The 22,701-nt window shown below is 48.6% G+C and overlaps 1 pseudogene; it reads right to left on the bottom strand.

Annotated features, from left to right (window-relative positions):
• Positions 1 to 614: 614 nt before the first annotated feature.
• LOC144592288 (proteinase-activated receptor 1 pseudogene) lies at positions 615 to 5,194 on the bottom strand (annotated as a pseudogene).
• Between the last annotated feature and the right edge of the window lie 17,507 nt (positions 5,195 to 22,701).

Genomic DNA, 22,701 nt, shown 5'->3' on the forward strand with positions numbered 1-22,701 from the left:
GGTGTTCCGGTTTCTTCCCAAAACCCAAAGATGTGTGGGTTTGCAGGTTAATTGACCTCTGCAAATTGTCCCGAGTATGTTGGAGTGGATGAGAAAGTGCGGCAACAGAAAACCAGTGTGAACAGGTGATCGATGGCTGGTATGGTAAGAAAATAACTGCAGATGCTGGTACAAATCGAAGGTATTTATTCACAGAAATGCTGGAGTAACTCAACGGGTCAGGCAGCATCTCAGGAGAGAAGGAATGGGCGACGTTTCGGGTCGAGACCCTTCTTCAGACTGATGTCAGGGGGGCAGGACAAATGAAGGATATAGGTGGAGACAGCAAGGATATAGGTGGAGACAGCTTGCAGCCCAGTGGTATGAACATTGACTTCTCCAACTTTAGATAGTTCCTCTGTCCCTCTCTTCCCCTCCCCCTTCCCAGATCTCCCGCTGTCTTCCTGTCTCCACCTATATCCTTCCTTTGTCCCGCCCCCCCCCCCCCCCCACATCAGTCTGAAGAAGGGTCTCGACCCGAAATGTCGCCCATTCCTTCTCTCCTGAGATGCTGCCTGACCTGCTGAGTTACTCCAGCATTTTGTGAATAAATACCTTCGATGGTTGGTATGGACTCAGTGGGCCAAGTGGCCTGTTTCCATTATCATTGCTGTGCCTGTTTTACAACTCTTAGATCCTGTTTGACTGCTCCCAGGTTTAGCAACCTCCCGAGAACCAAAAAGATTCTTAAGATGCTTTTGGAACAGAGAGGAGGCATAATAATAAATGAAAGGGTCGAGGCAACAGCTTAAGCTGCCAATACACACACACAGTATGTAAACAAAGTAGAGGCTGTCATCTGGAGCATCATTAAGATGAACATAGTGGATGAGTAAAATGATGTTAGTTGGTGCAAAGCAGACAATTAACACAATTAACACAATCACAGCCAACCTGATGGCTGACGTTTTCTTGCATTTGTTTGCCACGTTGGTGGACGAAAGAGTGGAAATGATCCCCACGTAGCAGACGGTGGTCACGACCAGGGGGATGAAGAAGAACAGAGCGCACAGAACAGGGAAGTAATAGGTGAAGTAGGTCTGCTGTGTGGAGAGGGGAAGCACGTCGTGGCAGGTGGTGATGTTCAGGTTGGTGACGTAAACCGTTTGCTCGACCACGAAGAGCGGCATGGCGCCACCCAGGGCGAGAAGCCAGGCGAGGAGGCAAACGCCAAGGGCGCGCCCGGGGCTCCTCCACGAGGAGGATCTGATCGGGAAGACCACAGCCACAAAACGGTCCACGCTGATGCACATCATCAGCAACACCGAGCAGCACATGTAGGCGTAGAAACCACCACTGACCATTCGGCAGAGGAAGGAACCAAAGTACCAATTATTGCCAGAAAAATAGTAACAGATCTTGAACGGAAGCAGCAGCAAAAACAGCAAATCTGCTACGGCCAAATTGAACAAGTATGTCGTCGCCGGCTTATCAAACTTTATTTTAAAGTACATGGTTAAGATGGCTATGCAGTTGAAAAGCAGCCCGACTGCAAAAATACCGGTGTAAACAGAAGGGACAAACACAGTGATCCATCGGCTGGTTAGATATTGTCTCGCTGTATCTGAGATGGTCGTGGGGTATTCATTGGTGTTTCGAACAAAGTTAATGGACGTATTTTTATCCAGTCCAGATCCAGATCCATCTCCGAATCCACTTCCATCACACGGGCCTGAGCCTTTCCTGTCGCAGCCACGCGGTTCAAAAATCACAACGGATCTGGTCCCAAAGTTGCTACGTGAACAGTTCCCTGAAATGCAGAAGTAAAAAGTCCAAAAGTTATTTTCTGAATTACTGAAACATAAGTTCATAAGTTTCAGGAGCAGAATTAGGCCATACCTAATTCCATACAATACCTGAGTCTAGTCTACTCAGTTCAGTTTTAGTTTATTGTCACGTGTACCGAGGTACAGTGAAGAGCATTTAATGCGTGCTAACCAGTCAGCAGAAAGACAATGCATGAATACAAATCAATCTATTTACAATCCATTTACACGATAAGGGAAACCGCCATTCAATCATGGCTGATCTATCTTTCCCTCTCATCCCCATTCTCCTGCTTCTCCCCACAACCTCTGACACCCTTACTAATCAAGAATCTGTTAATCGCCACCTTAAAAATATGCACAGACTCGGCCTCCACAGCTGTCTGTGGCAAAGACGTTGGACGTGAGGATCGAGGGTCGGTGGGAGGGTGAACAAGGGTAATGCCTCCAGCACCTTCAGGTCAGCTGCAGGAGGCGCTCCCGGGACACAAAGATGGCCGTGCGAGGAGAGGAGAGGAGAGGAGAGGGATGTCGGTTCATGGGAACCACTCCAGTACATCGAGCGCACGGGCCCGACCGGACTCTGGACAATGGCTCCAAAAATGGCGGCGCCATTATGTGTAATACGTACAAAAAGAACTGTGTGCAGTCACATGTGTGACATATAAAGCACCATTGAACCATTTAAATGGTCTCTTGATTGTTTGTTTTCTTGATTCGTACAGGTGACAGAGGTTATGAGTAGGCAGGAGAATGGGGTTAGGAGGGAGAGATAGATCAGCCATGATTGAATGGCGGTGTAGACTTGATGGGCTGAATGGCCAAATTCTGCTGCTATCACTTATGATCTTATGTTCTCTGGTGACAGTGAACTTTCAAACTCCGTACAGACAGCACCCGTAGTCGGGATCGAAATCAGGTCTCCGGCGCTGCAAGGCAGCAACTCTACCATTGTACCACCGTAAGTGGGGATTGCTGGTCGGCGGGGACCCGGTGGGCCGAAGGGCCTCTTTCCATGCTGTATCTCTAAACTAAAGCAAACTAAACTAAGCCCTAAATTTGTAGCTGGTCATGATAACACACAGTTTCATTCCACGAATTAGCCTCATAAATAATTTCTAGACTGCCGAAGCAGCCTAAAACTATATGTAGAATTCCACGTATGGCCTCACTACCTACAACCCTTGGCAAATATAGCAATACTTCCCTATTTCTAAGGTTTGCCGTTGGTTTATTATAGTCACGTGTGCTGAGAAACAATGAAAGACTTGGTTTTGCATGCAACCCATGCAGAAGTACATCAAGTAGTGCAAACAAGAAAATAAACTGAAAACAATACAATGGTACTGCTACAGAGAAAATGCAATTAAATTAAAAGTACAAAAGCCTCAAGGAGGTAGATTGGAACATCATGAATTTATCCTTACATTTACACTTTTGGAAGCCAATTGGATGGGGAAAGTATACTGTTAATGGCAAGATTCCTATTAAAATTGAGGTGCAGAGGGATCTTACGATGCAAGTACATACATAATGGAATGGCGGGACTGTCATATGTTGAAAGACTGGAGCGACCTGGCTTGTATACACTGGAATTTAGAAGGATGAGAGGGGATCTTATCGAAACGTATAAGATTATTAAGGGGTTGGACACGTAAGAGGCAGGAAACATGTTCCCAATGTTGGGGGAGACCAGAACCAGGGGCCACAGTTTAAGAATAAGGGGTAGGCCATTTAGAACGGAGATGAGGAAAAACTTTTTCAGTCAGAGAGTTGTGAATCTGTGGAATTCTCTGCCTCAGAAGGCATTGGAGGCCAATTCTCTGAATGCAATCAAGAGAGAGCTAGATAGAGCTCTTAAGGATAGCGGAGTCAGGGGGTATGGGGAGAAGGCAGGAACGGGGTACTGATTGAGAATGATCAGCCATGATCACATTGAATGGCGGTGCTGGCTTGAAGGGCCGAATGGCCTCCTCCTGCACCTATTGTCTATTGTCTATTGTCTATAACTCCTTGAAAGTGATGGCGTTGGAGAGGATGCAGAAGAGATTTACATGAATGCTACCTAAATCAGAGGGTATTATCTGTAAGTGTAAGAAGGAACTGCAGATGCTGGCTAAGAAAGACACAAATAGCCGGAGTAACTCAGCGGGACAGGCAGCATCACTGGAGAGAAGGAATGGATGGCGTTTTTGGGTCGAGACCCATCTTCAGGTATAAGGAGATGTTGGACAAAGTTAGATTGTTTTCTCTGGAACATTGGAGACTGAGGGCAGACCTGTAAAGTGTTGAGACGCATAGAAAGGATAGATGGACTTTTTCCCCAAGGTGGAAATATCGAAGATTAGAGGGCATGGTTTTAAGGTGAGAGGAGCAAAGTTTAAAGGTGGTGTGAGTGCGGCTGCCCGGAACGCACTGCCAGGGATGGTGTTGAAAGCAGATATGATAGTGGCATTTAAGAGGCTTTTTAGATAGGCACATGAATATGCAGGGAATAGAGGGATGTGGATACCATGCAGGCAGTAGAGATTAGGTTAGTTTAACCTGGGATCAGCTTCAACACAGACATTATGGGCCGAAAGGCCTGGTTTTATGCTGTATTATTATTCTGTTTTGTGTTCAACATATGAGAGGCCCATTCAAGAGTTTGATTACAGCAGGAAAGAAGCTGTTCTTGAATCTCTTGTAAGAAAGAAAACTGTACGGTTTGCCTTCCCAGCTGCTTGCTATATCTGTCTGCCTGCTTATTTGTGTTTCATCCAAACACGTGGAATACTGAACCTCCTTAGTACTATAAGTAATGTAAGACAATAACTGCAGATGCTGGTACAAATCGAAGATTATTAAGGGGTTGGACACGTTAGAGGCAGGAAACATGTTCCCAATGTTGGGGAGTCCAGAACAAGGGGCCACAGTTTAAGAATAAGGGGTAGGCCATTTAGAACTGAGATGAGGAAAAACTTTTTCAGTCAGAGATTTGTGAATCTGTGGAATTCTCTGCCTCAGAAGGCAGTGGAGGACAATTCTCTGAATGCATTCAAGAGAGAGCTGGATAGAGCTCTTAAGGATAGCGCAGTCAGGGGGTATGGGGAGAAAGCGGGAACGGGGTACTTATTGAGAATGATCAGCCATGATCACATTGAATGGCGGTGCTGGCTCGAAGGGCCGAATGGCCTCCTCCTGCACCTATTGTCTATTATCTATTCACAAAATGCTGGAGTAACTCAGCAGGTCAGGCAGCATCCCAGGAGAGAAGGAATGGGTGACGTTTCGGGTCGAGACCCTTCTTCACTGATCACTCCTTAGTACTATACTCATTTGCAATCTCTCTCAATTTACATAATTGTCTGTTTTTGATTCCTTTTACCAAAAGACACAATCTCACACATTCCTATATTAAATTACATTGGCTAAATGTTCCACCCACTCACACAACCTATTTGTAATCTATTAAGAACTTCACAGCATGCCCTCCCACATATTCTTGCATCATTCCCATATTTCAGGGCGGCACGGTGGTGCAGCGTTAGAGCTACTACCTTACAAAGCCAGAGACACGGTTTGATCCTGACTACGGGTGCTGTCTGTACGGAGTTTGTAAGTTCTCCCCGTGACCCGCGTGGGTTTTCTCCAAGATCTTCGGTTTCCTCCCACACTCGAAAGACATACAGGTTTGTAGGTTAATTAACTTGGTATAAATGTAAACAAAATGTCCCTAGTGTGTGTAGGATAGTGTTAATGTGTAGGGATTGCTGGACGGCACGGACTCGGTGGGCTGAAGAGCCTGTTTCCGCGCTGTGTCTCCAAACTAAACTAAACTAAAAGATAAGAGTTAGGGAAGGGTATTAACTTAGACATAGAAAACTTGCAATAAAACTTACACTAGGGACAATTTATAATATACGAAGATAACTGCAGATGCTGGTACAAATTGAAGGTGTTTATTCACAAAATGCTGGAGTAACTCAGCAGGTCAGGCAGCATCTCGGGAGAGAAGGAATGGGTGACGTTTCGGGTCGAGACCCTTCTTCAGACTGATGTCAGGGGGGCGGGACAAAGGAAGGATATAGGTGGAGACAGGAAGATAGACGGAGATCTGGGAAGGAGGAGGGGACGGGAGGGACAGAGGAACTATCTAAAGTTGGAGAAGTCGATGTTCATACCAGTGGGCTGCAAACTGCCCAGGCGAAATATGAGGTGTTGTTCCTCCAATTTCCGGTGGGCCTCACTGTGGCATTGGAGGAGGCCCATGACAGAAAGGTCAGACTGGGAATGGGAGGGGGAGTTGAAGTGCTCGGCCACCGGACAATTTATAATACCAAGCCAATTAACCTTCGACCCTGTACGTCTTTGGAGTGTTGGCGGAAACCCACGCAAGTCGCAGGGAACAAACTCCATACAGACAGCACCCGTTGTCAGGATCGAACCCGGATTCCTGGCGCCGATGAGGCTGCAACTCTACCGCTGTGCCACCATCTCCCCCGCCCTCAATTTTCCACCTTGTAAAGTGAAGCAACAGCTAGTTACCTCTCTGAAATCCATAAAGTTTATTCATTTAGTGAAAGGGCAGGGGAATAAATAATTCTTTTCAGTCACTCCTCAAAATTAGATTGAATCACGAAACATTGCAGAGTGATTGTACTAAAACAATTGGAAGAGATTGGAAGGACATCATTTTTTCATCTTAAAAGAAACAATTTTTTTGGAAATAAAGTGACCTCAGAATCACGGAGAATTGCTTTGATGAAAAGCACTAAGCAATTAATTTTCATTTTAGAACCTAGTTGGGGCGCTCCACATTTCCACTTTAAAGCACTGTCGCGTTATTTTGTTTTCCAACGCAAATAATGCAAAAAGTATGCACTAAAGATTACGTCACCAAAATGTCACTCAGTCTGAAAGCACTTAAGTTTACTGTAAATGGTCAACATCTGGTTTTCTTTTTATAGAAAGGAATTCAAAGAGAAAATCCTAAAGTGAAAAGAAAGGTTTCAGTCCATGGAGGATTCTTAAATACTGTTAGTGAAACATAAAAACGCACGATACTAAATAGAATTAAAAGCTTTGGATTGAATAGATTTTTAAATCAGTTTCTAAATCATTTTTCTTTGGTTTTCCAGTAACTACAAGCACAACATGTTTCATGCCTTGTAAGCACCATGTAGGGTTTTTATTGCATTCAAGGCAAGAGAGTTACAATATGTCAATTATTTCTTCTATCTCGTCTATGTATTCTGTTAATCTCTTTGTTAACTGTCGAACCTCTAAAGACATGTAACGATCACTCTTCACGACAAACAATGAGTCATGTTGTTCTATCAGTCGCCTGCAATGTCTGCTTCCATTTACCCTTTCTAAATTGCTATAGGCGGGGAGGCAACTCAATCACACGAGGGAAAGCGGCTAAAGTCTGAGTTTATGCTGACAAGGGAAGTTAGGGATGGAATCAAACTAAAAGAAAAGATGTATAACACAGCAAAGAGTAGCGGGAAGCAAGATGATTGGGAAACTTTCAAAGGACAACAGAAGGTAACAAAACGGGCAATACGGGCTGAAAAGATGAAGTACGAGGGGAAGCTGGCCAAGAATATAAAGAAAGACAGTAAAAGCTTCTTTAGATATGTTAAGAGAAAAAGAGTAGCAAAGTCAAATGTGGGTCCCTTGAAGGCAGACACGGATTAAATTATTATGGGTAACAAGGAAATGGCAGAAGAGTTGAACAGGTACCTCGGATCTGTCTTCACTAAGTTCAACAACAGTTCAACAGTTCAACAGAGCTTTATTTGTCATTCGGTACCAAGGTACCGAACGAAACTACATAGCAGTCACACACAAAAAAAGAACACAAGACACATGACCCCAACACAAACGTCCATCACAGTGACTCCAAACACCCCCTCACTGTGATGGAGGCAACAAAACTTCCACTCTCTTCCCCACGCCCACGGACAGACAGCTCGTCCCCGACCAACCCGCACAGTCCCCGTAAGGGGATGGAAGTCCCCGCGGCCAAGTCGCACCGGGCGCTGAGACGTCTCGCGGCCGATCCGGGTGGTGGTAGGAAGACACAAACAATCTCTCAGGTGTACGAGAGGGCAGAGGATCTAAGGGGATAGAGGAACAGAAAGAAATTTGCATTAGGCGAGAAATAGTATTGGGTAGACTGATGGGACTGAAGGTTGATAAATCCCCAGGCCCTGATGGTCTGCATCCCAGGGTCCTCAGGGAGGTGGCTCTAGAAATAGTGGACGCATTGGTGATCATTTTCCAATGTTCAATAGATTCAAGATCAGTTCCTGTGGAATGGAGGATAGCTAATGTTATCCCACTTTTCAAGAAAGGAAGGAGAGAGAAAACGGGGAATTACAGTCCGGTTAGCCTGAGATCGGTGGTGGCAAAGATAGAAACATAGAAAATAGGTGCAGGAGGAGGCCATTCGGCCCTTTGAGCCAGCATCGCCATTCATCGTGACCTTGGCTGATCGTCTGTGCCTGCCTTCTCCCCAAATCCCTTGATTCCACTAGCCCCTAGAGCTCTATCTAACTCAGAAATGCTGGAGTCAATTATTAAAGAGGTAATAATGGTGCATTTGGATAGCAGTAAAGGGATAAGTCAAAGTCAGCATGGATTTATGAAAGAGAAATCATGCTTGACTGATCTTCTGGAATTTTTTGAGGATGTGACAAATAAAATGGATGAAGGGGAGCCAGTGTATGTAGTGTATCTAGACTTTCAGAAAGCCTTTGATAAGGTCCCACACAGGAGATTTGTGAGCAAAATTAGAGCACATAGTATTGGGGGTAGGGTATTGACATGGACAGAGAATTAGTTGGCAGACAGGACCAAAGAGTAGGAGTAAAAAGGTCCTTTTCAGAATGGCAGGCAGTGGCGAGTGGAGTGCCGAAGGCTTGGTGTTGGGGCCGCAACTGTTTACCATATATATTAATGATTTGGAAGAGGGAATTAGAAGCAACACTAGCAAGTTTGTGGATGACACAAAGCTGGGTGGCAGTGTAAACTGTGAAGAGGATGTTAGGAGGTTGCAGGGTGACCTGGACAGATTGAGTGAGTGGGCAGATGCAGTATACTATAGATAAATGTGAGGTTATCCACTTTGGGGGCAAAAACAAGGAGGCAGATTATTATCTCAATGGTGTCAGTTTAGGTAACGGGGAAGTGCAGCGAGACCTGGGTGTCCTTGTACACCAGTCACTGAAAGTTGGCGTGCAGGTACAGCAGGCAATGAAGAAAGCTAACTGCATGTTGGCCTTCATAACGAGAGGATTTCAGTATAGGAGTAAGAGGTTCTTCTGCAGTTGGAAAGGGCCCTGGCAAGACCACATCTGGAGTATTGTGTACAGTTTTGGTCTCCTAATTTGAGGAAGGACATCCGTGTAATTGAGGCAGTGCAACGTAGGTTCATGAGATTGATCCCTGGGATGGCGGGACTGTCATATGAGGAAAGATTGAAAAGACTAGGCTTGTATTCACTGGAGTTTAGAAGGATGAGAGGGGATCTTATAGAGACATATAAAATTATAAAAGGACTGGACAAGCTGGATGCAGGAAAAATGTTCCCAATGTTGGGGGAGTCCAGAACCAGGGGCCACAGTCTTAGAATGAAGGGGAGGCCATTTAAAACTGAGGCGAGAAGAAACTTTTTCACCCAGAGTTGTGAATTTGTGTAATTCTCTACCACAGAGGGCAGTGGAGGCCAATTCACTGGATGAATTTAAGAGAGAGTTAGATAGAGCTCTTGGGGCTAGTGGAATCAAGGGATATGGAGAGAAGGCAGGCACGGGTTACTGATTGTGGATGATCAGCCATGATCACAATGAATGGCAGTGCTGGCTCAAAGGGCTGAATGGCCTCCTCCTGCACCTATTTTCTATGTTTCTATGAGTTGCGATCAAAGTAAAAGGTTGGATACGAAAACATCTAATTCTGTGTTTCACACAACAGGGAGATTTGTGATGGTATTTCAAGTGGATTTCAAGGCTTGGTGAAGTCCTTTCCCATGTGTGTTTATGTCCGGCAACTGAATCATCCCACCAAAAACTCTCCAGAGATGCTGCCTGTCCCGCTGAGTTACTCCGGCTTTTTGGGTCTATCTACCAAGAACTAGCATCTGTAGTTCCTTCCGACACATTGTACCAACAACTAGAGTTCAGTTTAGTTTAGTTTGATTTAGTGAAACAGGCCCTTTTGGCCCACTCAATCTCTTGTGTCTCCATTTCAAAACACTTCCCAGTGAACCTCCTGCCTAGGAATATAGAAAATAACTGCAGATGCTGGTACAAATCGAAGGTATTTATTTCACAAAATGCTGGAGTAACTCAGCAGGTCAGGCAGCATCTCAGGAGAGAAGGAATGGGTGGCGTTTCGGGTCGAGACCCTTCTTCAGTCTCCTGCCTAGGAACACAAGCCAGGCAGGGCTGTTGGTAAGCAGAATAGGGCAATTGCTCACTTACTTAAGCAACGCACAAAATGCTGGAGGAACGCAGTGGGTCTGTGGAGGGAACGGACAGACGGCATTTCGGGTCCAAGCCTTATTTGGTGGTGTTTATAAGACTTCTGGATTAGCGCATGGATATGCAGGGAATGGAGAGATATGGATTATGTGCAAGCAGATAAGAGATGGTCTTGGTATCATAGGTAGACATAAAAAGCTGGAGTAACTCAGCGGGGCAGGCAGCATCTCTGGAGAGAAGGAATGGGTGACGTTTCGGGTCTCGAAACATCACCCATTCCTTCTCTCCAGGGATGCTGCCTGTCCCGCTGAGTTACTCCAGCATTTTGTGTCTACCTTCGATTGAAACCAGCATCTGCAGTTTTCTTTCCTACAGGATCTTGGCATCATGTTTGGCACAGACATTGTGGGCCGAAGGGCCTGTTCTTGTGGTTCTAGGTTCAGCCTTTTAATGGAGTGGTTAGAGCGCCGTGTGACAAGCTCACGTACACACGCAGTGTGCGGGTAGAAGGGAAAGTCCATACGTTTTCGGAGCAGAATTACGGCTGTTCGGCCCATCGAGTCTATGCAACAAAGACCGCGGGAAGGGGAATTGGGTTGTTTTTTTGGCGAACCAGGCTCTCCCCACCTTCCTTTTCCCAGTCACCAGTCACCAGAAGCCCCAAATACCGGCCACCGAATGGTGAACAAGGTCTGATTGACCTGGATGATGACACGTTGGTGTTGTACTTCGTGGTCCGGTACCTTTGTTGAGACTCTGGACGGACCACAAGTACACGTGTGTAAAAGGTTACAATGCTGGAGCTTAACTCCAGGCTGTTTATTCCGTGGCTACCTGGAACCAGAGTGGCCACCTAATCACATCATTACCTTATATACACATTATTACACAGGCAAACAAAATAGTCCTTGTGATACAATAAAGTAGTCCCTACAATATCACAACAGTTGGCCTGGCTCGCCTCAACGGAGCTGCAGGTCTAAAAGACATACGACAGAGAGACCAATTCCTTTTCCTCCAGAGATGCTGCCTGACCCTCTGAGTGCCTCCAGCACTTTGCATCTATCTTTGGTGTGGACCAGCATCTGCAGTTTTCCCCGTTCCTACATTTTCAGGGGCTTTAGATCCGGACCCCAATAACTTATCTCAATGATCGACTCGTTTATTCACAAAATGCTGGAGTAACTCAGCAGGTCAGGCAGCATCTCAGGAGAGAAGGAATGGGTGACGTTTCGGTCGAGACCCTTCTTTTAGTCTGAAGAAACGTCGCCCATTCCTTCTCTCCTGAGATGCTGCCTGACCTGCTGAGTTGCTCCAGCATTTTGTGAATAAATACCTTCAATTTGTACAAGCATCTGCAGTTATTTTCTTATACTCAATGATTGACTCACTCTGCATTATAGACAATAAATAGACAATAGGTGCAGGAGGAGGCCATTCGAGCCAGCACCGCCATTCAATGTGATCATGGCTGATCATTCTCAATCAGTACCCCGTTCCTGCCTTCTCCCCATACCCCCTGACTCCGCTATCCTTAAGAGCTCTATCTAGCTCTGTCTTGAATGCATTTTTAGAATTGGCCTCCACTGCCTTCTGAGGCAGAGAATTCCACAGATTCACAACTCTCTGACTGAAAAAGTTTTTCCTCATCTCAGTTCTAAATGGCCTGCCCCTTATTCTTAAACTGTGGCCCCTGGTTCTGGACTCCCCCAACATTGGGAACATGTTTCCTGCCTCTAACGTGTCCAACCCCTTAATAATCTTATACTTTCGATAAGATCTCCTCTCGTCCTTCTAAATTCCAGTGTATACGAGAGTTGGGACATTTAGAAACGCGATCCGCGATAGAAACCGCCTGTATTATATTCTCATCGTTTCTCTAACGTGAAGCAACTATCTTGAGGTCTGACATGAGTCTGAAGAAGGGTCTCGACTCGAAACGTCGCCCATTCCTTCTCCCCAGAAATGCTGCCTGAGTTACTCCAGCTTTCTGTGTCTATCTTCGGTGTAAACCAACATCTGCAGGGTTCCCCCCCACATATCTCGAGGTGCAAGTATACCAAAGTTTTCCTACCGGGTTTGCGAGACGAGACGGCGGGGAACAACACGACCCGAGTCGCACCGGGCGCTGAAACGTCTCGCGGCCGAACCGGGCGGTGGTAGGAAGACACAAATATTCCCTCAGCTGGGCGAGAGGGCAGAGGATCTAAGGGGATAGAGGAACATAAAGAAATTTGCATTAGGCGAGAAATAGTATTGGGTAGACTGATGGGACTGAAGGTTGATAAATCCCCAGGGCCTGATGGTCTGCATCCCAGGGTCCTCAGGGAGGTGGCTCTAGAAATAGTGGACGCATTGGTGATCATTTTCCAATGTTCAATAGATTCAAGATCAGTGCCTGTGGATTGGAGGATAGCTAATGTTATCCCACTTTTCAAGAAAGGAACGAGAGAGAAAACGGGGAATTACAGTCCGGTTAGCCTGAGATCGGTGGTGGCAAAGATAGAAACATAGAAAATAGGTGCAGGAGGAGGCCATTCGGCCCTTTGAGCCAGCATCGCCATTCATCGTGACCTTGGCTGATCGTCCGTGCCTGCCTTCTCCCCAAATCCCTTGATTTCACTAGCCCCTAGAGCTCTATCTAACTCAGAAATGCTGGAGTCAATTATTAAAGAGGTAATAATGGTGCATTTGGATAGCAGTAAAGGGATAAGTCCAAGTCAGCATGGATTTATGAAAGAGAAATCATGCTTGGCTAATCTTCTGGAATTTTTTGAGGATGTGACAAGTAAAATGGATGAAGGGGAGCCAGTGGATGTAGTGTATCTAGACTTTCAGAAAGCCTTTGATAAGGTCCCACACAGGAGATTTGTGAGCAAAATTAGAGCACATAGTATTGGGGGTAGGGTATTGACATGGACAGAGAATTAGTTGGCAGACAGGACCAAAGAGTAGGAGTAAACAGGTCCTTTTCAGAATGGCAGGCAGTGGCGAGTGGAGTGCCGAAGGCTTGGTGTTGGGGCCGCAACTGTTTACCATATATATTAATGATTTGGAAGAGGGAATTAGAAGCAACACCTAGCAAGTTTGTGGATGACACAAAGCTGGGTGGCAGTTTAAACTGTGAAGAGGATGTTAGGAGGTTGCAGGGTGACCTGGACAGATTGAGTGAGTGGGCAGATGCAGTATACTATAGATAAATGTGAGGTTATCCACTTTGGGGGCAAAAACAAGGAGGCAGATTATTATCTCAATGGTGTCAGTTTAGGTAATGGGGAAGTGCAGCGAGACCTGGGTGTCCTTGTACACCAGTCACTGAAAGTTGGCGTGTAGGTACAGCAGGCAGTGAAGAAAGCTAACTGCATGTTGGCCTTCATAACGAGAGGATTTCAGTATAGGAGTAAGAGGTTCTTCTGCAGTTGGAAAGGGCCCTGGCAAGACCACATCTGGAGTATTGTGTACAGTTTTGGTCTCCTAATTTGAGGAAGGACATCCGTGTAATTGAGGCAGTGCAATGTAGGTTCATGAGATTGATCCCTGGGATGGCGGGACTGTCATATGAGGAAAGATTGAAAAGACTAGGCTTGTATTCACTGGAGTTTAGAAGGATGAGAGGGGATCTTATAGAGACATATAAAATTATAAAAGGACTGGACAAGCTGGATGCAGGAAAAATGTTCCCAATGTTGGGGGAGTCCAGAACCAGGGGCCACAGTCTTAGAATAAAGGGGAGGCCATTTAAAACTGAGGCGAGAAGAAACTTTTTCACCCAGAGTTGTGAATTTGTGTAATTCTCTACCACAGAGGGCAGTGGAGGCCAATTCACTGGATGAATTTAAGAGAGAGTTAGATAGAGCTCTAGGGGCTAGTGGAATCAAGGGATATGGAGAGAAGGCAGGCACGGGTTACTGATTGTGGATGATCAGCCATGATCACAATGAATGGCAGTGCTGGCTCAAAGGGCTGAATGGCCTCCTCCTGCACCTATTTTCTATGTTTCTATGAGTTGTGATCAAAGTAAAAGGTTGGATACGAAAACATCTAATTCTGTGTTTCACACAACGGGGAGATTTGTGATGTTATTGCAAGTGGATTTCAAGGCTTGGTGAAGTCCTTTCCCATGTGTGTTTATGTCCGGCAACTGAATCATCCCACCAAAAACTCTCCAGAGATGCTGCCTGTCCCGCTGAGTTACTCCGGCTTTTTGGGTCTATCTACCAAGAACTAGCATCTGTAGTTCCTTCCGACACATTGTACCAACAACTAGAGTTCAGTTTAGTTTAGTTTGATTTAGTGAAACAGGCCCTTTTGGCCCACTCAATCTCTTGTGCCTCCATTTCAAAACACTTCCCAGTGAACCTCCTGCCTAGGAATATAAGAAAATAACTGCAGATGCTGGTACAAATCGAAGGTATTTATTTCACAAAATGCTGGAGTAACTCAGCAGGTCAGGCAGCATCTCAGGAGAGAAGGAATGGGTGGCGTTTCGGGTCGAGACCCTTCTTCAGACTCCTGCCTAGGAACACAAGCCAGGCAGGGCTGTTGGTAAGCAGAAAAGGGCAATTGCTCACTTACTTAAGCAACACACAAAATGCTGGAGGAACGCAGTGGGTCTGTGGAGGGAACGGACAGACGGCATTTCGGGTCCAAGCCTTATTTGGTGGTGTTTATAAGACTTCTGGATTAGCGCATGGATATGCAGGGAATGGAGAGATATGGATTATGTGCAAGCAGATAAGAGATGGTCTTGGTATCATAGGTAGACATAAAAAGCTGGAGTAACTCAGCGGGTCAGGCAGCATCTCTGGAGAGAAGGAATGGGTGACGTTTCGGGTCTCTTAACATCACCCATTCCTTCTCTCCAGGGATGCTGCCTGTCCCGCTGAGTTACTCCAGCATTTTGTGTCTACCTTCGATTGAAACCAGCATCTGCAGTTTTCTTTCCTACAGGGTCTTGGCATCATGTTTGGCACAGACATTGTGGGCCGAAGGGCCTGTTCTTGTGGTTCTAGGCTCAGACTTTTAATGGAGTGGTTAGAGCGCCGTGTGACAAGCTCACGTACACACGCAGTGTGCGGGCAGAAGGGAAAGTCCATACGTTTTCGGAGCAGAATTACGGCTGTTCGGCCCATCGAGTCTATGCAACAAAGACCGCGGGAAGGGGAATTGGGTTGTTTTTTTGGCGAACCAGGCTCTCCCCACCTTCCTTTTCCGAGTCACCAGTCACCAGAAACCCCAAATACCGGCCACCGAATGGTGAACAAGGTCTGATTGACCTGGACGATGAGACGTTGGTGTTGTACTTCGTGGTCCGGTACCTTTGTTGAGACTCTGGACGGACCACAAGTACACGTGTGTAAAAGGTTACAATGTTGGAGCTTAACTCCAGGCTGTTTATTCCGTGGCTACCTGGAACCAGAGTGGCCACCTAATCACATCATTACCTTATATACACATTACTACACAGGCAAACAAAGTAGTCCTTGTGATACAATAAAGTAGTCCCTACAATATCACAACAGTTGGCCTGGACATACGACAGAGAGATCTATTCCTCTTTTCCTCCAGAGATGCTGCCTGACCCGCTGAGTGCCTCCAGCACTTTGCATCTATCTTTGGTGTGGACCAGCATCTGCAGTTTTCCCCGTTCCTACATTTTCAGGAGCTTTAGATCCGGACCCCAATAACTGATCTCAATGATCGACTCGTTTATTCACAAAATGCTGGAGTAACTCAGCAGGTCAGGCAGCATCTCAGGAGAGAAGGAATGGGTGACGTTTCGGTCGAGACCCTTCTTTTAGTCTGAAGAAACGTCGCCCATTCCTTCTCTCCTGAGATGCTGCCTGACCTGCTGAGTTACTCCAGCATTTTGTGCATAAATACCTTCGATTTGTAGCAGCATCTGCAGTTATTTTCTTATACTCAATGATTGACTCACTCTGCACGACGAGTTATAGACGATAGACAATAAATAGACAATAGGTGCAGGAGGAGGCCATTCGGCCCTTCGAGCCAGCACCACCATTCAATGTGATCATGGCTGATCATTCTCAATCAGTACCCCGTTCCTGCCTTCTCCCCATACCCCCTGACTCCGCTATCCTTAAGAGCTCTATCCAGCTCTCTCTTGAATGCATTCAGAGAATTGGCCTCCACTGCCTTCTGAGGCAGAGAATTCCACAGATTCACAACTCTCTGACTGAAAAAGTTTTTCCTCATCTCAGTTCTAAATGGCCTGCCCCTTATTCTTAAACTGTGGCCCCTGGTTCTGGACTCCCCCAACATTGGGAACATGTTTCCTGCCTCTAACGTGTCCAACCCCTTAATAATCTTATACGTTTCGATCAGATCTCCTCTCATCCTTCTAAATTCCAGTGTATACAAGAGTTGGGACATTTAGAAACGCGATCCGCGATAGAAACCGCCTGTATTATATTCTCATGATTTCTCTAACGTGAAGCAACTATCTTGAGGTCTGACATCAGTCTGAAGAAAGGTCTCGACTCGAAACGTCGCCCATTCCTTCTCCCCAGAGATGCTGCCTGAGTTACTCCAGCTATCTGTGTCTATCTTCGGTGTAAACCAGCATCTGCAGGGTTTTTCCCCCCCACATATCTCGAGGTGCAAGTGTATACCAAAGTTTTCCTACCGTGTTTGCGAGACGAGACGGCGGGGAGCAACACGACCCACAACACGAGGAGAACTTTGCAAATCATCCCCGGGCGTTGTTTCCGGAATAAACTCCGGACTCTGGATATGTTGGTAGAGTTGCTCGCTGGCGCTGCTCACAGTGATGAACGACGGGCGACCACCCACTCAATGACTCACTCACCCACCACCCCTTCACCCCACCTCTCCCCTTCGCTGCGATGCTGGGCAGTTGGCAGCGACTGAGAGAGGGTGGTCCGCAGTGAGCGGACGGAGAGGGAGAGAATAAGGGGGGGGGGAGAGAGAGAGGGGGAGAGAGAGATGGAAGAGGGGGAGAGAGAGAGAGGGGGGGGAGGAGAAGGAGGAGAGAGAGAGACAGAGGAGTGGGAGGGAGAGAGGGAGTGGGAGGGAGAGAGGGAGGGGGGAGAGAGAGAGGAGAGGGAGAGAAAGAGAGGGGGGAGAGAGAGAGGGGGAGAGAGGGGGAGAGAGAGAGAGGGGGAGAGAGAGAGGGGGGAGAGAGAGGGGGAGAGAAGGAAGAGAGAGAAAAGGAGAGGGGGAGAGGGAGAGAGAGAGAGAGTGGGTGAGGGGGGAGAGAGGGGAAGAGAAGGAAGGAGAGTGGGTGAGGGGGGGAGAGGGGGAAGAGAAGGAAGGAGAGAGGGGGGGGGGTAGGGAGAGAGAGATAGAGTAGTGACCGCGGCTCTCTCTGTTGCCACCGCCGATGATCGCTCGCCGGCTCCAGTCGATTTCTCAATCACACCTCTCTCCTGATTTAGCAACTGTCCGGAAACAATTCCAGCACCAATTGCCTGCAGGGTGCAACAAAGTGAAGCGTTCAGGGAGATCAGAAATTTAAAAGAAACCCCCCACAAAACGGATTAAAGCTGGGAGACAAGGAGAGGGTTTAACGTCGCAGCGAGGAAGGCAGATCAGATGAACAGGGCAGGGCTGGGGCTGGGTGCTGTGGGATGGAGACTGGACGCTTCAAGTGGCCACAGAGGCTGATGTGGGAGACGCATTACTCTGACACTAACGGGGGACACGGGAGGGAGAGTGAGGTGGTGTGGGGAAGGGAGGGGAGGAGGGGGGGGGGTGGGGAAGGGGGCGGACAGTTTGTGGTCTGCTATCCCACACTAGGGGATTCGCAGCACACAGGCTGGAGGGCAAATATGTTTGAATGATAGCGAGAATAAACTGAGAATAGATAGACTGGGAACAGAGGGGATGCGTCAAGAGTCAAAGAGCGTTTCATTGTCAAGTGTGTCCCGGACACAGAACAATGACATACTTACTTGAAAAAAAACTTTTTCAATCAGAGAGTTGTGAATCTGTGGAATTCCTCTGCCTCAGAAGGCAAGTGGAGGCCAATTCTCTGAATGCATTCACGTGAGAGATAGATAGAGCTATTAAGGGTAGCGGAAGTCAGGGGGTATGGGGAGAAGGCAGGAACGGGGGGTACTGATTGAGAATGATCAGCCATGATCACATTGAATGGCGGTGCTGGCTCGAAGGGCCGAATGGCCTCCTCCTGCCACCTATTGTCTATTATCTATTGTCTATTGTCTAGCAGCACTACAGAATATGTCAAGTCAAGTTTATTATAAGAAAAGTGTACTATACTACAAGTATACCACAAGTGTAGTATAAGAAAATAACTGCAGATACTGGTACAAATCGAAGGTATTCATTCACAAAATGCTGGAGTAACTCAGCAGGTCAGGCAGCAATATGTAGACACGGTACACTGTAAACAAGATAATCAACGGGGAAAAAAAATCCGTATATATATCAAATGTTTCAAATGTCGTTTATTGTCACATGTACCAATTAAGGTGCAGTAATATGCGAATTGCCCGTACAGCCATACGGAAAAGCGACAAGACACACGACTACATAAAAGTTAACATAAACATCCACCACATCCTCACTGTGATGGAAGGCAAAAAAAAGTCCAATCTCTTTCCTCTTTATTCTCCTGCATTGGGGCAGTCGCTGGCGCAGCGGTAGAGTTGCTGCTTTACAGCGAATGCAGCGCCGGAGACTCAGGTTCGATCCTGACTACAGGCGCTGTCTGTACGGAGTTTGTACGTTACTCCCCCCGTGACCTGCGTGGGTTTTCTCCGAGATCTTCGGTTTCCTCCCACACACTCCAAAGACGTACAGGTATGTAGGTTAATTGCTGGGTAAATGTAAAAATTGTCCCTAGTGGGTGTTAATGTACGGGGATCGCTGGGCGGCACGGACTTGGAGGGCCGAAAAGGCCTGTTTCCGGCTGTATATATATGATATGATATGATATGAAGAAGGCACAGCAATGACTGTTCTACCTAAGAACACTGAAGAAGTCTGGTCTACCCCCAACAGCCTGCTGACGACCTTCTACTACCGCTGCACCATAGAGAGAATCCTAACACATGGCATCCCTTTGTGGTACCTCAGCTGCACGGTGACAGAGAGGAAAGCTCTTCAGCGGGTAGTCCATAAAGCTCAGAGGACCATCGGAATACAGCTACCAGCCTTGGAGGGGCATCCACAACACACGATGCCTCAGAAAAGCCACCAGCATCCACAAAGACTCTTCACACACCCCTGCAACAGTCTGTTTGAACTTCTACCATCGGGCAGATGATACAAGGCCTCCCCGTGACCTCGTGGACTTTTCTCGTAGATTAATTGACTTGGTGCATGTGTAGGATAGTGTTAATGTGTTAAGCGCTGGTTGGTGCGGACTCTGTGGGCTGAAGGGCTTGTTTCCACGCTGTATCTCTAAACTAAACTAAATCAATCCCATCCCTGGCCTGAAGTTGATGGAGAGTGATAGAATCACAATGCAAGTGATTCTATGAATTATTCCAGCACAACAATGAAAATATATTTTCATGGATAATTAAGGGTTGGTTGGTTGAAATTAACTCCACTATGTTTGTTCTTCATATAGATTTAAAATAGCCCAAAATGACAAACTTCAGTAAAAGTCTCCACTAGATTTTTCTCCATATCTTTAGACTTTAGAGATACAGTGTGGAAACAGCCCCTTCGGCCCCACCGAGTCAGTGCCGACCAGCGATCCCCACACTCACTAATACGTATCCTTCGGCCCACCGGAGCCGCGCCGCCCAGCGATCCCCCGCACAACTCTCCTACACCCACTAGGGACAATTTTTTTTTACACACATTTGCCCAGCCAATTAACCTAACCTATTCCATCTGCACATCATCCCCCCATCTCATCTGGTTCCATCTATCTCCCAACACTCCCCCTGTTACACCTCTCCCCCTCACTTCCTGTAATCTCAGGGGGGGGTGGGGGGGGTTGGAGGAGATGGGGGGGGGGGGGGGGGGCGGAGAGGAGGGGGTGGTGGTGGGGAGGGGGGGAATGGGGTGGGGGAATGGGGTGGGGGGGAATGGGGTCGGGGGGGAGGGGAACGGGAGCGGGAGCCACTGACACCCCATCCTTCCAGCGGCCATCTTCTTTCCCCTTCACTCTAAAATTCTTATGGGGTTGGACAGGCTAGATGCAGGAAGATTGTTCCCGATGTTGGGGAAGTCCAGAACAAAGGGTCACAGTTTAAGGATAAGGGGGAAGTCTTTTAGGACCGAGATGAGACAGTTTTTTTTCACACAGAGAGTGGTGAATCTGTGGAATTCTCTGCCACAGAGGGTAGTTGAGACCAGTTCATTGGCTATATTTAAAAGGGAGTTAGATGTGGCCCTTGTGGCTAAAGGGATCAGGGGGGTATGGAGAGAAGGCAGGTACAGGATACTGAGTTGGATGATCAGCCATGATCATATTGAATGGCGGTGCATGTTCGAAGGGCCGAATGGCCTACTCCTGCACCTATTTTCTATGTTTCACTGTGGTGTCGTGCTCCTCCAGGGGAGGGGGAGCGCAATTAAAGGCAGTACAGGGAAGGGGATAGGGTGTGACCGAGGAGCCTTGGACCCAAAGCCTCTCCTGTATTGATGTAGCACCCCTCAACCCCCCTACGTCAATCACCTTTATCCCCCCCCACCCTCCCATCTTCCCTGACCCCCACTGTCCCATCTTCTCCCTGACCCCCACTGTCCCTTCTCCCCCGACCACCACCCCTCCTTCCCCCCACCCCTGCTGTCCCCCTTCCCCCCACCCCCTCCTCCCCCATTCCCTCTTCCCCCTCCCCTCCCCACCCGCACCCCTGCTCTCCTCCCCAGTCCCACTCTCCCTCCCACCCCCACTCGCACTCTCCCCACCTTAAATGTGCTATACAAATAAAATTGACTTGACTTGACCCCCCTCTTCCACCACTTTCCCCTCCCCTCCCCCAATTCTCTCCTCCCTCAGCCCCCACTCCACTCTCCCACCCCCCCTCTCCCCCAGCCCCCCTTTCTCCCACTCTCTCCTCCCCCACCCCCGTTTCCCCCACCCTCTCCTCCCTACCACCCCCCGTTCCCCCACTCTCCTCCTCCCCACCCCCCATATTCTCTCCTCCCCCAACCCCTCTCTCCCCCAGCCCCACTGACTCTCCCCGACCCCCCCTCTCCTCCAACCCTCCTCACCCACCCCGACTCCCCCCACTCTCTCCTCCCCCCACCCTCATCCCCCTCCCACCCCTACCCCTCCACCCTCTCCTCCCCAAACACATTCTCACTGTCCCCCCTCCCTTCCATCCCCCTCTTCCCCCACCCCCTCTCTCCCTGACCCCCAGTCGCCCTTCTTCCCCCCACACCCCCTCTCTCCCCCCCCCACCCCTCCCCCTCCTTTCACTCTCACTGTCCCCCTTCCCCCCCGTCCACCTTCCCCCCCACTCCCTCCCTCCCATCCCCACTTTCTCCTCCCCTCACCACCATCCCCCCTCCCCCAGCTGTCCCCCTCCCCAGTCTCACTCTCCCTCCCACCCCCACTCTCTGCTCCTCCCCAACCTCCCCCACTGTCCCTGTAACCCCCACTGTCCCCATTCCCCCCACCACCACCACTCTCTCATCCCCCCACCACCACCCTCCCCTGCTGTCCCCTTCCCCCCCACCCCTCAACCTCCCCACCTGCACTCTGCCCTCCTCCCCAGTCCCACTCTCCCTCCCCACCCCCACTCGCACTCTCGCCCACTCTCCCCTCTTCCCCCGAAGCCCCACTCTCTACCCCCCCACCACTCTCTTCCCCCACCACCACCCTTCCCCCCACACCCCTCTCCTCCCCTTTCACTCACTGTCCCCTCCCCCCCCTCTTCCATAACCGTCACTGACACCACCCCCCCTCTTCCCCCCCCCCACCACCACCACCCACCACCCCCCACTGCCCCCCTCCCCAGTCCCACTCTCCCTCCGACCCCCACTCTCTGCTCCTCCCACCCTCCCCCCCATTCTCTCCCTCCTCCCACACTCCCTCTCCCTGCCAATCTCTCCTCCACTCCCCCCACCCCTCTCCTCCCCTAGCCCCACTCTCACTCTCCCCATCCCACCCTCCAACCCCCACCCTCCACCCCACTCGCCCCACCCCCCATTCTCACTGTCCTCTTCCCCCGCACCCCCCACTCTCCCCTCCCCCACTGTCCCCCTTCCCCCCCACCTACTCTCTTCCCCCACCACCACCCCACTCTCTTCCCCCCACCACCACCACTCTCTTCCCACCAACACCACCCCCCTTCCCCTCCACACCCCTCTCCTCCCCTTTCACTCATTGTCCCCTCCCCCCCCACTCTTCCCTGACCCCTCTGTTCCTCACACACTCCCCCTCCCCCATCTTCTCCTCCCCCAAAAACCCTCTCCCCGCCAATCTCTCCTCCACTCCCCCCACCCCTCTCCTC

The sequence above is a fragment of the Rhinoraja longicauda genome, chromosome 3, assembly GCF_053455715.1.
Source record: "Rhinoraja longicauda isolate Sanriku21f chromosome 3, sRhiLon1.1, whole genome shotgun sequence".
Taxonomy (NCBI): domain Eukaryota; kingdom Metazoa; phylum Chordata; class Chondrichthyes; order Rajiformes; family Arhynchobatidae; genus Rhinoraja; species Rhinoraja longicauda.